General features: G+C 53.3%; 1 long non-coding RNA gene across 1 annotated transcript; it reads right to left on the minus strand.

The window, feature by feature from the left end:
* Positions 1–5,442: 5,442 nt before the first annotated feature.
* Positions 5,443–16,635, minus strand: LOC113242790 (uncharacterized). Its single transcript, XR_008959152.1, has 2 exons — positions 12,463–16,635; positions 5,443–11,351 (listed from the first exon to the last, which is right to left on the minus strand). It is a non-coding gene; the product is annotated as an uncharacterized LOC113242790 (long non-coding RNA).
* Between the last annotated feature and the right edge of the window lie 327 nt (positions 16,636–16,962).

The following is a 16,962-nucleotide window of genomic DNA, read 5'->3' on the forward strand; positions in this document are numbered from 1 at the left end:
AAATGTTTTCAGATCCATTTCTGAGTGTATCTCTAGACAATTTTGCAATATAAAAGGCTGTGATATCTTGAAAGCAATTGAATTCTTATTTTAACCTATTTAAAAGCCATAAAACCTGAAACACATTTATGTTGGACCTGAAACTCTTTAACACACCAACAGCAGCATTTAATAGGACTGCTCATTTCAAAAATATCCCCCAGTTTTGGATAGAGAAGTACAAACTCCGGTATCCTTGACCATTTTACTTACAAACGTAATTATAAAAATTCATTTTTCTGTTTTGCAAAAAGGTGTTATTCACTTTCAGAAAAATGAGTGTTCTGGGGCATTCAAAACAGAATCCATTTGAGTACATTTGAATATGTAATTGGCTTTATTTAATGATTCATGACTCAGACAACATCCCATCTTAGCAGATGGACAGGAGCTCCCAGGAGCTATAAAATAGGCTTTTATAGGCAGAAGGGGACGGGAAAAAGAAGTTTCTAGCAACAAATGGATTGTTTCAGGCAAGGTTACCTTCCTTCGGGGAAAAGGGGGTCTACCCGGCAGGTTATCTCACTGGTGCTGACCAGGCAATTACTGAGTGACTCGGAGAGGCCAAAACTGCAATTAGATTAGGTGTTAAGTCTCAGTGTGCTGATGTGGAACTTGGAACCAGTGACTCCATTCGGGGCCTGTTGTTTCTTTTTTAACAAGAGGAACATATTTGAGAATGATTTCCTGTGTAGAAAAGTGACTTCCAATTAAAAATAAATCACATTTGAATTATAAACTATTTAAACATTTTTTTCTTGTCCACGTTAATAATGAGTGTCACATATTAAAAAAAAAAAAAAAAAATCAGCCTGATTTAGAAACCTAAGGCTTGCTGGGAGCATGTCCTTCAGCAATTGGGTTTCTTGTCCATCTGGTCAGTGTTTATGCAAAAACAGGTTCACCCACCTGTTTTGTTTTCTTTGTTATAAAAAAGTAACACCGTGTACACATTGCAATACACTTTGCTTTTCCGGTTCAATTAAAAAATAAATCCTACGGCTTCTCATCTCAATTGGTGACTTTTGTGATCTTCCTAAAGGGGTGTAAACCGATAGAAACTTAGGAACCAGTTTTTAAATATACGCTGGGCTGATTTCCAAACTCAGGCTACTTGAATATTGCTCTCTGTTGGGAAATATAATTGAAAACAAAACCTCCCGCCAACCCAGAAAAAACCCTCACGAAGCTAGGAGAGAATGAAAACAGTTTTATTTCTGAATCAGCACTAGACCAGAATGTGACCTGAGTCCCAGACAGTCCTCTTAAGCGATTGCAAAACAGAAAGAAATCTCTTCCACCTGCTCAGACAAGCAAAGGCGAATCATGACATACATGGTCTCAAGCTGAGCCGCCACCAGTCTTCACGTGACAGAAACCAACAGCCTTTGGGGCGCCTGGGTGGCACAGCGGTTAAGCATCTGCCTTCAGCTCAGGGCGTGATCCAGGCGTTATGGGATCGAGCCCCACATCAGGCTCCTCCTCTGTTAGCCTGCTTCTTCCTCTCCCACTCCCCCTGCTTGTGTTCCCTCTCTCGCTGGCTGTCTCTATCTCTGTCAAATAAATAAAAATTAAAAAATCTTAAAAACAAAAAAAACAAAAAAAAACCCAACAGCCTTGTCCTGGGATCGCGATCGCGCCTCCTCGAGCCACCTGGGAACTGGGTGACCCTCTGTATTAGTTAATCGGCTTTATGCAAAGAAAAGAAACAAACTTCTCTTATCTTTATGACTGGTAGTTTTGCAACTGAGTCAGAGGCCCCCACTGCAGGTTAGGCTCCCACCCTCCCCACAAAGTGGAGGAACCCCCCCCTTGATGATTGCATTTCAAAGTGTTAGCTCCCAGCAAAGACTCCTGGTGGGAAAGCAGGCAAGTGCCCTCCTTAGCTTTTACAGAGGTTTACTTACATCTCAAAGAACAGAGAAAGGGTTTATAAACACAAGTCTCTAAAGAAAACGCTAAAAAAAAAAAGAAAGAAAGAAAGAAAAGGAGAAATCTGTTTCCTTATTTTTAAAAGGGAGAATGAAAGCTCTTCCTCTAAGTGTGATCGGCCCTTATAAACAAAGTAAATGTCAAGGCCTCCGGAAAAGGCCTGAGAACCTTCTCCAAACTAAGTGTGAAATCAAAACTGGGCAAGCGTCTGCCTTCGGCTCAGGGCGTGATCCCGGCGTTCTGGGATCGAGCCCCACATCAGGCTCTTCCGCTGGGAGCCTGCTTCTTCCTCTGCCACTCCCCCTGCTTGTGTTCCCTCTCTCCTTGGCTGTTTCTCTGTCAAATAAATAAATAAAATCTTTAAAAAAAAAAAAATGAAACAGGGTGCCCGGTTGGCTCTCCCGGTAGAGGCTGCGACTCTTTTTTTTTTTTTTTTTAAGATTTTATTTATTTGACAGAGATAGAGACAGCCAGAGAGAGAGGGAACACAAGCAGGGGGAGTGGGAGAGGAAGAAGCAGGCTCCCAGCAGAGGAGCCTGATGTGGGGCTCGATCCCATAACGCCGGGATCACGCCCTGAGCCGAAGGCAGGCGCTTAACCGCTGTGCCACCCAGGCGCCCCGAGGCTGCGACTCTTAATCTCTGGGTCACGAGTTCGGGCCCCATGTTGGGCAAAGAACTTATTTAAAAAATAAAAAAGGAATCAGTCTCAGCTGTTCTTGAAATGTGGGTTTTACTACAGTTCAGGTGTGATGAGCCGGTGATGGGCACTGAGAAGTCGGCTTGTCTGTCCGTCTGTCTGTCTGAGGCACAGCTGACACAGAAGGTGGTTTACTGTCAGGTGTGGGACCTTGTCAGGTGTGGGACCTACGATTCAACAGCTGCATGGCCCCGAGAAACCGTCACCGCCCCAACCTGCTCACCACCCGTCACCACACAAACCTACCGTGAGAAGGTCACCTGTCACTCATGGCTCCCAGCCACACATGGCCACTCAGGGAAGCACCAGCAGCCGTGGGGAGGACATGGATAACCGGGAAATGGGGGCAAGAGCATTGATTGCGGTCCCATCAGGAAGAAGCAGGCGAGGCAGGGATGCAGGCCGAGGACGGGCTAGCCCGAATAACCACAGCTAGTCTGGGGGGGGGGGCTACCCCCACTCGCGCAGGCCTGGGCCTGGGGTGTTAGAGCAGGGGGACAGCGACCCAGGGTGCAAGCCACATAGAGGAGGGGGTGGGGGCAGGCTCTGGATCGGCTGGTTTGCATATAAAAGGTGAGCTGCGGGCAAGCTGTTTCCCGTGTGATTGACCCCTGAGGGGCCCAGATGTGCAATCCTCTGAATACGGAAAAGTAGGAGGCGTGAGCTCACCTTGCTGAGACGTGGAGCAGTGGCAATGGTTGCCCGGGGCTGGTGGGAAGGGGAACGGGTGCAGGGGCGGTGGAAACGTCCGGGGGCTCCTCAAGCCGTTAGACAAGAACGGACCTGTGCCCCAGGGATTCCAGGGGTAGGTATACACCCACAGGAGCCGGAAACGGGGTTGCAATCGATACTCGTAGGTCAGTGGTCCTTGCAGCGCGATTCACAAGCAGAGATGAATGAAGGGATGCGCACAGCGCAGCCACCACCCTCGGGAACGTCTCTCAACCGCGGACAGGAGCCCAGCCCCAACTCTGCGCCCACCAATAAAGTCCCCCAGCCTCCACCCCTCCCCAGGGACCGGTCACAGCTCCGGCTTCTCCCCCTGCAGCCTCGGATTCATTCCAACAAGCCAAGCTCATCCTCCCCGGGAACCAGGGCGGCGGCGCCATCACTGCGAAGCCCGCCTCCTGCAGCCCCTGCGGTCACTCTGTCCCTGACTGCGTCCCCCGCGTGGCGCGAGGGGCCTGTGGTGTCCTGCACCCCCAAACTGTGAGTCTGTGAGGAATAAATGGCTTCAGGTCATCTGCCCCGTGTCGGGTGCTGTGTGTTGGTTGTCCCCGTGACATTGGGGTGGGAGGCCCCTCGCTCACCAATGGGTCAGAGGGAGGCGATGAGAACAGATGGTGTCTCACGATGCCTGTGTATTCCTTTGGACCAGCCGATTCTGCACAACAATGGGTCCTGAGACCGCTATGGGTCACCACGTGCCCTCAGCCTAGGGAGAGTGGGGTCAATGCAGGACGGGACATCGAAAGTGGAAAACAGGGCCGCCTGGTGGCTCAGTCCCCTGAGCACGTTTGTCCCAAGCGATGTGCAGTGGTGACCCCAGCTCTCGAGAGATCCACTCTCGTTCAGGGGGCTCCCTGCCCCATGTGCGCCCCCGCTGCACCTGCTGACAGGGGAGGAAAGGTGGCTGCAGGGTCCCCAACCGGCTGTGAGGGGGGGGGCGCCGCCGGCCTGAACCCCTCCTATGCCCTGGGGTGAAAGTCCCCGGCGTGGGCTGTCTGCACGTGATGGTTCACTAGAAGGATCCATCATACTCGTGACTATCTGAGATCTTTCATAATGTGGCTTTTGGATCACGTTTACTCCCGATTTCTCTTCCAAACACTCATTTAGTCCAAGGAATGTTGTGGAAACGTTTACTTGTGGGAATGCTCCGAAAAAAAGTCTGAGTTAGCTTTACGGTGGAGCTGGCAAAGGCCGGCATGCGGGCCAAATCCGACCCACTGCCTACCTTGGTCCAAGTGGCCCTGGGACACAGCCAGGCCCTTCCTCTCGGGCTGTCCGTGGCTGATCTCAGGGTGCGGCAGCAGAGGCCCCAGAAAACACGCGGCAGCAAGCCAGAAGAAGCTGCCAGCTGGCCTCTGACGGGAAAAGTGTGTGTTCATTTCCTCCTGATTCATACTTTTCACAGACTTGCTCCTGAGATGCAGTACGTCTGGAACAAAAGCCCCGTCTCTCACATTTCTCTCCTACTCCTTTGCTTCTTGCCTAACTTCTGGTACTGACGTCTCCAACAGCAAAGGGCAGGACCCGCCCCATTGTGAAGCTTACCGTTTGCATGCCGCTGAACATCTGTTCTCCAAAAATACCCTGTTTAGAAGTTGGCTCCTTGACTTTTTTTTCCTAAGCAAACTCTGAGACCAATGGGCTCAAACTCATGACCCTGAGATCAAGAGTCACAGGCTCCATTGACCAAGCCAGCCGGGCACCCCTGGCGCCTTGATTTTAAGTTGTTCCCTCCCTCTAAGATAAAACGACAAAGAAAAAATATTTAAGGTCTTAGAAAAAAGATGCAACACTTAACAACAAAAAGACCAAAACGGGGGCATTTGGATGGCTCAGTCGGTTGAATGTCTAACTCTTGGTTTCCGCTTAGGTCACGATCTTGGGGCCTGGGATCCAGCTCCGTGTCGGGCTCCCCACTCAGTGGGGCATCTGCTTGAGATTCTCTCCCTCTGCCCCTCCCTCAGCTCATGGGCTTGCTCTCTCTCTTAAATAAATCTTCAAAAATTTTTTTAAATAAAATAAAAAGACCAAAACAAATGAAAAATGGGCAATAGATTTTAATAGATATTTCTCCTAAGAAGACATACGAATTGCTGATAAGCAGATGAAGAGATGCTCAACGTCATTATTCATTAGGAAAATGCAAAATTATAACAACACACTACTGTACACACACACTGGGATGGGTATTATCAAAACGACGGATGATAACAAGTGCTACCAGGACCCGGAGAAGTTGGAGCACTTTGTACACGGCTGGTGTGACTATATAAATGGTGCGACCCTTCGGGAAACAGTTCTGCGATCCACAGAAAGTCAGACATGGAGTTATGACATGATCCAGCAATTCCACTCCCAGATATATACCCACAAGAATTACAAGCCAGGACCCAGGAGAAATGAAAACATTCCCACACAAAAACGTGTTCATGCCTGTTCACAGTGGTACATTCACAACAGCCCAAAAGTCGAAACAACCCAAACGGCCATCAACTAATCCATAAATAAAGGTGTCCATCCATACACTGGAATGTTATTCAGCCATCAAAAGGGAGTGAAAATTAATAAAAGAAAGCCTTATTAAAATGGAGGCCAGCAGGGGGAGCCCTCCTCCCTGTCCTGGTCCTCAAGGCAGACCCGGGAGGAAGCCCAGCACCCTGCGAGTTCACACTACTTTAGCTGGGACTTCACTGCCCCAGCAACAGCCCAGCCAATGAGACTCAGCCAGTGAGAGACACTCACAGCTCAGCCAATGATACAGCCCAGCCAATGAGAGATGATCACAGCCCAGCCAATGAGAGACGGTCACAGCTCAGCCAATGAGAGACACTCACAGCCCAGCCAATGAGAGACACTCACAACTTAGCCAATGAGAAGCCATGACACGTGGAATCCCCAGTTTGTCAATGGATATTTTCTTTGCAACAGCCCTCCCCACGTCACCTTCTCTTCTATAAAAGAGCAGTCCTCCCTTCCTTCTCCAGACTTGCCTGTGGTTTTGTTGTGGCTTATGTGTCCCATATTACAATTCTCTGCTATTCCCAGATGAACCCATTTTTCCTGGAAAAATAACTGATGGGGTTCTTTTTAAAGATTTTTATTTATTTATTTATTTTGAGAGAGAGAGAAAGAGCAGTGGGGAGGGGCAGAGGGAGAGGCCAGGAGCAGACTAGCAGAGAGCCTGACATGTGGCTGGATCCCAGTACCCTGGGATCACCACCCCAGCAGGAGGCAGACACTTGACCAACTGAGCCACCCAGATGCCCCACTGACAGTTTTATTTTTAAGGTCAATGTTACTTGATTATCACGCATGCACCCAGAGCAGACCCCAGCCTCTCCAACCTGCTGAGCACACCGGTGCGTGTCCCCCAGAGCCCACTGTGCTCACTGCTTTCTCCCCGACCCTGAGCAGGAGGGTAAGTGTCATCCTGGGCTCAGAGCCCACTCCCCGCCTGTGCTCTGCAGGGTCTTTTGGGACCTGTATTCGGGGCTTGTCCTCTCTGACTACTCATTTGGCTTTTGTTCAAGCACCTGGATAGAACTGGGCTGTTCCTCTCGGATCTGTGCCTGTTGGAAATGCGCGGGCCTTTGGTCTGACTCCTGTTGAAACGGTGTTCTTCGACATATTTTCCTTTTTCTTCTAGAGAAAACCCTCTAAGAAATGGGATCTCAGTCATCAGAATGCTTTGCGGGCATCACCTCCTTCTTTCAGTTGTAAAAACTGCGCCCCCGCCTCATGTGCATGTCTAACTACGTGGACTGAACCAAAAGAGACCTACAACTTCAGTGGTCCTGCCGGGGAAACTTTCCATCTCCCCAAACCTGTTTTACTCAAAATTAAATGAGTAAGTTTTGGTTGCAAAACAACAACAAAAACGGAATGGATGCCCACTTTAACTGGTACCTGAGCTTCCGAACACTTTCAGAATTCTAACTTTGGCTCTTTGCAAAATACTGTTTCTAAAATAACTGTTGGGGGGGGCGCCTGGGTGGCTCAGTCGGTGAAGCATCTGCCTTCAGCTCGGGTCATGATCTCAGGGTCCTGGGATCGAGCCCCTCATTGGGCTCCCTGCTCAGTGGAGAGCCTGCTTCTCCATCTCCCTCTGCCTCTCTCCCCAGCTTGTGCTCTCTCTCTCAAATAAATAAATAAAATCTTAAAAAAAAAGAAAAGAAAAGAAGTTGCTGTGGCCAATGTCAAATTTAAAAATAAAATAAAATAATAAAATAAAATAAAACAAAACTGTGGCCAAAGATAAATAAATAACCGTGACCAACAAACCATCGAAAGGTGTCAAAATGGCTCCTGAGCCTCTTTCCCCTCCCCCACCTCTGTCACCAGACACGCTGGGGGGCAGCCACCTGCTGCTCAGGCCCCACTTCCAGTGCCCTCTTCCCTCTGTCCCATTCCCCCCTCCTGTGTACCCTGCCCTCATCCTAAATCCTTTCCCGGAGCATCCCTCTGCCTCTGAATCTTGCCCCGATCCTTCCTCTCCTGCACCTGTTAAAACGGGTCCCCATACAGTGAAGTCTTCTCAGGATCCCATCAAACCCCGTGTTTCTTATGTCCCTTGGACTAAGGCCAAATTCTGAGCCATAAAGCGTTTCCTAAAGTGATTGAGGCTCCCCATAGGTTTGATGAAGAATTTAACAGAGTCATTCAAACCTACAACCCCGGTTTCTCAGATGTGTATCAATTAGTCCACATGCTTATTGGCGGGAGTCAAGCCACACACGGGATGAAGCCGGCCCGACCGCAACTCCCTGAAAGGGACTTAAACGAGCAAACCCCTAACCTTTGGCAAATGTTAGAACACTTGCTGGAAATCTCCGAGAAATTAAAGCAGCTTCTCCTAAGCCGGCTGAACGCAACAGACCTCCAGCTCCCACAGAACCCGCTCTGAGACCACGACAATCAACTCCAAACTGTCCTCCAAGGGAACTCTGGTCCTGTAGACGCTGATCCAGCCGGCTAGCACTGAATCTAGGTTTATTGAGGGGCTAAACTGGGATCTTCTCCTTTAGTTCAGAGGACCACTGTGGGAAACTACGTCCACGGCAGACTGGTTCATCTGGTGACCCAGCGTGCTCCCACCACACATGGGACATCTAAACGAATGCTAAAACTCACTGTGCCTGGTCCTTTCAAATCTTGCACCCTTCCCTCCGGAGCCCCCCCACTCCCACCACGGAGACCTCGCAGGACATCCACAGCCCTGGCCCCCCCTCCTCTGACCCGCAGCAGACAAAACGACATACGCTTCAATACTGGAGAAGACTGATGGCTTCGATTCAGAACCACCGAGCTCTGGGAGAGCGACCTTCACAGCGCCCGCCCAGCAGAGGAAGATGGCAGCGGCACCCCGGCCACCTGGAGTCTCGTCCCCTGAAAAGTCACCTCCAGGTTCTCTCCAGGCTCACTGAAGGGCCCCCGTCAGGATCTGCCCCTGACCCTGGTGTGGCCACGCTCCACGGAAGGGGCTCCTGGATGCAGGTGACATGTCTAGACTCACAGCACAGCCTGCCCGCCCTGCACACTGCATGCGATGGGACAGTCAAGATTTCCTGGATGGCAGCCAATGACACCCGCGCCCCAGCCTTCCCGGGATGTCCGGCCCTGGCCTGGGTTCCCTTCCCTCACGGTTGTGTCTTCCCTCCTCCACAGAGACACACAGCCCTTGTTGCATGTACAAAACCCTTGCGGGGGGGGGGGACCCCTTCTTGGGATTCTGGCCTTTCGGGAACAGGCTCATCGGTACTCGTGACAAACTCAAGGGGTGAGCTGCTGTCACCCCAAATGGCACAGGTGGTAAACACTTGGGAAAGGATTATCTTACAAGCGAGGCTGATCCTGAAGAAATTGGGGTGACCCACACGGGAGGGCAGGGTGCGCAGACCCCCGTGGAGCTGAGCTCATGAGGAGCGTGCTGCGGGGGTCTTCCTCCCAAGATCACTGTGTGCACTGGACGGGGTCCCCTGACATTCCCTCGTTCAAGTCCTGACCCCAGCGTGGATTTATTTGCAGATGGGCAGCTCTGACACCTGCCAGGAAACTGAACGTGTCATTCTGCCATCAGCCGGGGGGCTCGGCCAGCCGCACCCAGAGCTGTCCGTGTCCCCCAGGGGCCGAGCACACTGGGGGCCTGGAGGCAACGCTCCACCCAGGGAGACGTGGCACGAGTGGGCAGGAGGTCTGAGCAAGACCCTCCATGTCCAGGCAGCAGCGGCCCTTCCACCTGCTGTAAGGCCCAGAGACGGGAGGGGAAGTGGAGCCCAGCCCTGGCCACCTGCCCAACTCCAGGCCTGGGAAAGAGGAGCCTCCAACTTTGGGGAGAAGGCAGGCCCTTGTGAGGAAGGTGGGATTGATTTTCCACTCCCCTGTGACCACCTCCGGAGAAACCAGCAACCCTCCATCTTAAGGCACAAGGCGCTGGCAGGCAGGGCTGGGGGCAGGCGGGGAGGGAGGGCCAAGCAGCCCCAGGCCTCCCCTAGCCCTCGAGGCCGCCACACTCAGGGCCTGCCCGGCGCGTGGAGGGGCCGCAACATCCCTGTTTTGCAGATTAGCTCGGAGACATCTGGCTGCTGACTAGGCCAGGGTGGCCAATGAACTCATGAATGGGGTTCCGGGATGGTCCCCAGCCCCCAGAAAACTCCCTCCCCATCTCAGACACCAGCCAGCGGGGCACCAGGGCCTTCGTCCAGCCAGCCTCTGGCATGACCATGAAGCATCCCCCACCACGTGATGGGACGGTGCCCACACGCCCACACCACCCAGACCAGGGACCTGCTGGGGGCACCAGTCTGGGGACGTCAGCAGCTGGATCGCCACTGCGCTGGACAGTGACAATGCCGGAATGCTCCCCCTCATCCCATGGCCCCTCTGGGGAGTGTGCTTTCTGGAGTCCCGTCTGAGCCATTAACACTGATCTACGGCCATCTATCAGACACCAACCTCAGATCCTTCCCCATCCCAGGGAAGTAGGTTTAACGTGAAAGCCACTTAACCTTGAGAATGGAGCACAGCCTTGTTAATAAGGCACCACTGCTGAGCAGCGATGAGGTCATGGGGGTGTCAACCGAGCACGGGTGAGCTCATTAAATTTTCATAATAAGCCAGTGCAATTAGTCGGCTGGGGCCACCAAGACAGAACACCATAGACAGAGCGGCTTAAACAGCAGACACTTGCCCTCATGGCTCTGGAGGCCTGGGGTCCCAGCTGAAGGTGTGGGTGGGGCTGGTTTTCTGGAGGCCCCCCCTGGCTTGCGGACAGCCCCTCCCGTGCCTCTGTGCACCCCGGCCCCGGGAGTCAAGGTGTACCCTAATCTCTTTTACTTCTAAGGACACTGGTCGGATTGGATGCCCCCTTACCGTAATCACTCGTTAAAGACCCTTTCTCCAAGTAAGGCCACACTCCGAGGTCCTGGGGGTCAGGGTTTCCACATATAACCTGTGGGGGACACAAGTCAGCCCATAAGCCCTGCAAAGGGGAGACTATGATTTTGACTCGAGGATGAGAAGGTGGCCTAGCCCAGCCGGGAGGCGTAAATCCAGGTCCATCCAGACACCGGGCACGGCTTCGCCTCCTGCGGCAGCTCCAGGTGCCACTGGGGTGGGAGACTGGCACACAGACTTTCCCCATCTGAGAAATGGGTACTGTCTCAGTCCTAGGAAGTCCAAGGTCAAGGCTCTGGTGGACTCGGTGTCTGGGGAGGGCCCACTTCCTAGTCCCAGATGCCCATCGCCGTCCGGTGGAAGGTGTGAGGGAGCTCTCTGGGATGGCTTCCGGGGTGTTAATCCCTTTCCCGGGGGCCCCACCCTCATGACACCCTCGCCCTGGGGGTCCGGTTTCAACACAGGGATGGGGGGGGGGACACAAACCTTCAGACCACAGCAGATACTAAGCGTGGATATGAAAGGATCAACGCGATGAGTTTACAGTTGCACAAACACTGCACGAAAGGGCCAAGGAGGAGAAAAATTTCACCCGACTGCGTGCTGGATACTACCCAGCACAGCCCCTCGGCGAGAATCCACGCGGGTGCACGCGGTGCTGGATTCATAAGAAATATGCATTGTAGGGGCACCTGGGGGGCTCAGTCGGCCTTCAGCTCAGGTCATAATCTCGGGGTCCTGGGATCGAGCCCCGCATTGGGCTCCCTGCTCAGCGGGGAGTCAGCTTCTCCCACACCCTTTCCGTCTGCTGCTCCCCCTGCTTGTTCTCTCTCTCTCTCTCTCTCTCAAATAAATAAATAAAATCTTTAAAACTGCTGGGAGCCTGCTTCCTCTCCCATTCCCCGCTTGTGTTCCCTCTCTCGCTGGCTGTCTCTCTGTCAAATAAATAAAAATAAAATCTTAAAAATAAAAATCTTTAAAAAAATAAATTCCCTACCCTAAACAGTTTTCTCTTCCCTTCATTCCTAAAAACAAACAAAAACCAGAAGGAAATATGCATTTTCGGGGTGCCTGGCTGGCTCAGTTGATAAGAGCACAGGACTCTTGATCTCAGGGTCCTGAGTTTGAGCCCCACGTCAGGTGTAGAGATGACTTAAAATAAATAAATTTTATATATATATATATATATATACACCCATATACATTTTATTATTCAGGTCACCAAAATACATATTCCTCACATGTATGTGGTCTCGTCCGTGGCTTGTGGCCCACAGCTGCTAAAACTCTTGGCATTTCCGGGAAGGTTGGTTATGCTGCCTTGTTATGCTAAGGAGGTGACTTTTGGAAAGCCCTTAGGTGACCTAAGGAGGGGGCTGGCTGCCGGAGAACTTTCAGTCCCACCCCACCCCAACCTCAGCGGGGGGGGGGGGGGGGGGGGGGGGGGGGGGGAAGGGCGGGAGTTGTGCTGGAGGCTGCGGCCGCCAAGGCCTACAACTTAGTGAATCAGAACTACCTAACAGAGCCGCCGAGAACACCCAGGACGCTCGGTTTTTGGCATTTTTACAGCTTTCCCCTGTGGGAACCACAGCACTCCCATGTGCCGCTGTGCCGGCCCCAGCTCCGCGGGGACAGAAGCTCCTTTGTTGGGGACCTCGCCCTACGCACCTCATCTCTTCATGTGGCTGTTGATTCACAGGCTTGAACAAATTGGGGGCCGTGCTTCTCTGAGTTCTGTGTAAATTAATGGAAACTGAGGAAGAGGTCGTGGACCCAGCTGGGGTCTGAGAGCTGCTTGGGGTAATGCGTGAGGACCAGCCCCCCCCCCCACATGGGAATTGGGCCCAGGAACCCTAAATGAATGTGGAAAAGTGTCCAGATGGGAGAACAAAGGGAGGAGACCCAGGAGGGCCTTCGACCGCCGCCCCCCACCCTCCAGCCTCCATTCCGCGGACCCTCTCCTGCCTTCGGTCTTGGGCCGGTCTGCAAGGAGCACAAAGGCCGCCACCGCACCCCCTCGGGGAGCAGGAGACCTAGTCCTGGCTGATCCCCAAAGGCTCGCCCACCCTGCTGGGCTATTCTCCTGGGACAGCCTCTCCCCACTGCCGTGCCCAACTTCCCGTCTGGTCTCCGTCACATACCCCTCCCCTGTCCCACTCCACTCCTCCTTCTGGCCGACTCCCACCCTCCAACCTGCAGCATCGAGGGTCCCACCGTCCCCGACGGGAGGACCCCGTGCTCCGTCCTCCCTGCCCGCCCTGCCTCGTCATCACCTGCAAGGCTGGCCCCTCCGCTGTGTGAAACGGTTCAACTGCTAAGCGTCTGCTACCTGAGCCCGCGATCTTCCTTAGAACCAGGGTCTCTGCAGAGGTCACTAGTTAGGAAGACATCACACTGGAAAGGGCGGGGCTCTGTCCAGTGCCTGGTGTCCTTATCAGACCCAGGATGGCCAGCAGCCTGCGGAAGCCGGGAGAGGCAGGAAGCACCCCGCCCCCCACGCCTTCAGAGGGGCGTGGCTCCGCGACCCCTGGATCTGAGACCCGCGGCCTCCAGAACCGGACAGGCTAAGTTCCTCTTGCTCCACACCATCCCGATCGGGGGCCTTTCCATGCCCACACCTGCCGTCTCCTGACCCAGAACCCCCAGCTGACCCCCTTGTCCCTCCAGCCATGCCCTCCCTTCCTGGCACACAGACCGTCTGAAAGGCCCTGACTGCCAGCCACCTTCCCAAGCGCGATCCACACCCACCGCAGCAGCCCGGGCTCAGCCACCTGTGCCGGCCCCCTGCCCCCGGGCCCCCGGGATCCAGGAGAGACAGAACTGATGGGCCAGACTTGACTCAAATCAAAACCTCCGGGTCTGTGGGACGGACGCTGAGAGAGGAAAGGCAGGCTGGAGACTGGAGAATACCCTTGCGAAACATACATATTGATAAAGGACGTGTACTGAAAACACACAAGAATCCTTAAGACCCAGCAACAAGAAAACAAGCGTCTCCAGCAAAAACAGCCAGAGACTCCTCGCCAAAGATGCAGAGATGGCGAAGAGCACATAGAAAGATCCTCCGCCGTCCATGTCATCGGGACACGCGAATTAAAGCAGGAGCTGCCAGCACCTGTCTGCTAGAATGCCCCACATCCGACGCCGACATCCCCGAGGGCCAGGGAGGATGTCACGCAGCAGGGGCTCCGCCCACAGCCAGGAGCAGCTCGGGGACCAGGAACTGGCCGGCCACGCCGCACTCACTCATGACTTCTTACACAACCGCACACGCTCTTACCCTAGGATCCAGCCGTCATAGTGCTCCTCGGTGTTTACCCGAAGGAGCTGAGAACACGTCCTCGCAAAAACCTGGTACAGCAGGTCTGTGCATAACTGCTAATACCAGGTCTGTGCATAACTGCCAAAACCTGGAATGTTCGCGATGTCCCTCGGTAGGTAAGTGGATAAACGAACCGTGGGACATTCAGACAAGGGTTACCATTCAACACTGATAAGAAACAAACTCGATCTCGGGGTCGTGGGTTCCAGCCCCACGTTGGGTGTAGAGATTATTTAAAATCTTTAAACAACATTTTCCTGTGTTGTCAGATAATCTACAATTTTAATGACTGGTTGATAGTTTTCAAAGAGGACAGCTGTATGAAGGACAATACCATCTGCAGTTAGGTAAGCGCTCCAAGACCACTCGAAAGCTCCATCCCCTGTTCAAGGATGAGGACACAAGAGGTCAAAGGAATGACAGGAATGACACGAACTGGAAAGATGGGCTAGCGTACTCAACACCGCATTCCCCTGGGGAGTCAGGAGGGTGTTTCAGAGAGAGCTTCAAACACAAACTTCACATTTTTATGCATCAAAAACACCCAGTTACACTTTATTAAATCTGGGTGGCAAATACAGGGGATTTGTTATATTAGCCTCTGAGCTTTCCTTTGTTTGAATTACTTCACACTAAACAAGAAATAACATGCAGCTGGAAGGAAGTATTTTAAATGCCCTGAACACAGGATTCAAGAATTAAACTAGCGTTTGAAGTAATTTTGTGACGAAAATTGGCTACTGAATAATAATGAGGATTTGCCACGTGTTGGGATTTGCTCTGCGCCCTTCTGCACGTGACGGAGGACTATAGAAATCCCAGCTGCACGGTGACAATGCCTAAAACATGCGGAAACTGCCGGAAGTCCTTCCTATTAGCCCCAGGCACTGCTTTCCCACGCGAAGACCACCAGGAACACACCTGCCGCTGAGCACAGTGCTTTATCGCCCCTGGCAGCCAGAGAGAACACACAGCATCACCAACCGAAGGACATCGCAGTAACAGGGTGCTGGAAAGGACTCATCACAGGGTTTAGGTTTAGGGTTGGAAATACTGAGGAAGGCTTGAGAGAGCCAGGCTTTGCTCTGGATTTTGGGGGCTGTCTCGAAGCTGGAGTCATTCTGTGATGGCCGATCTCATCTACAGGAAGGGGAAGCTGCGATTGGCAAAGCAGCAGCCCTCCTCACGCACACCAGCAGGGAGAGGGATGGGATGATCTTTGCTGTGATTCCAGCAGCCTGCCTTCTCATGTTCTGTGTTTGTCCTAATCCATAAGGGTCAAAGGGTGGCTTCGCCTGATGTTGACAGCCTGTTAAAGTGTTTATGCTCAAAAGGAGAACATCTCCACCCAGCTGTGCCCGGGTGGGTTCCCCAAAGTTAGAAGCTGCTTCTTACTCATTTAATCACCACCACGACCTAAGAGGCAGGTACTGTGAAGCCCATGTTACAGTCGAAACACGGTCAGAGAGGTCAAGTGGCTTGCCCAAAGCCACACGGCTAACAGGTGATAGTGGTGGGGCTTGATTTCCAACAGCCTGGTTCCAAAATCCAGGTTCTCACCATTTCAAGGCTTGGGTCTGACCAAGTGTTCACAGCTGCCTGTCTCTTAGCCTCTGCTTTGTCTCGACCCAGACTTTATTCAGGAATCTGTCATTCCCACAGGACCCTGAACTTGTCCCCAGCCCCCACCACGCATTAAAAAAGTGGACCCTAGGGGCGCCTGCGTGGCTCAGTCGGTTGGATGTCTGCCTTCTGCTGGGGTCATGATCCTGGGGTCCTGGGATCGAACCCAGCGTGGGGCTCCCTGCTCAGCGGGGGCCCTGCTTCTCCCTCCCTCCATCTGCCCCTTCTGCACACACACACACACCCCGCTGCTCTCTTTCACTCTCAAATAAATAAAATCTTAATAAAAAAAAGTGAACCCTAGTCCCGCTATCAGCTTCTCCTGGGCATCGGCTGGACACAGCCAGACTTCACTGCTCATCTCTGCCTTCCCCTCCTGACTCTCCCCCCCCGCCCCGTTTTAAAGCTCCTTCTAATTCTGAGACGCCTGCAAGTTCTGAGATGGCAGCGCTCCCCCTTCCGCAATAATCTTTCTTCCGCATGAGGTCGCTCCCTCTGCTCGGACAGGTACCCAACAGGAACACGGATTCACAAGGGCAGCGCCTGCAGCACGCCGCCCCGTAACTCCTCTGGGCCTCCGCGAGGGAGGGACAGCGACCCACCCGCCCTGGCGGAGGGCCCCCGGGGCCGGCGCGCCTGCCAAGCCGTCTGGAGAGAACGTCAGGGGGTCCCGGGAGAGACCCCCCAACCAGGGTCCCCGCAGCCCACTGGCCTCCGGAGACTCCTCCGCACGGTCCCACCGAGGCTTGCCGCCAAAAAGACCCATCCTGCTGCCCCCAGAGCCCCACCCTACCCTTCACTCGCCCTCCGCCGGTACGGCCAGCTAGCCCGCCCAAGCAGGGGCGCGGGCTCCGGGCCCGTGCAGTCACGGGCCACCAAAGTGCCTCCGCTTCCGGCTCCCGGGCCGGAAGAGGTGAGGCTTCCGGAGATCCGGAGAGGCGGAAGCTTAGAGCTGGGAGGGGCGGGCCGCGTCTTCCAGTCACCGCGTGGAAACACTCTAGTCCCCGCCTACCAGGAGTGCCTTTGTGCTCAGGAAGGAATCCTGCCATCTAGGGCGTGTCTGGGGAAACGAAACGGCCCGTGGGCGTGGCTTGTGACATGGCTCCTCCTCCGGGCGTGGCTAGGGCCTGGTCTCCTCGTGTTAGGGGAAGAGCCTTTAGAATTTTTTCTATGGCCTTTTAATTTAATGAAAGTGGTATCATTTCATACACACTATTTCTGCA

Source organism: Ursus arctos, unplaced genomic scaffold, assembly GCF_023065955.2.
Source record: "Ursus arctos isolate Adak ecotype North America unplaced genomic scaffold, UrsArc2.0 scaffold_14, whole genome shotgun sequence".
Taxonomy (NCBI): domain Eukaryota; kingdom Metazoa; phylum Chordata; class Mammalia; order Carnivora; family Ursidae; genus Ursus; species Ursus arctos.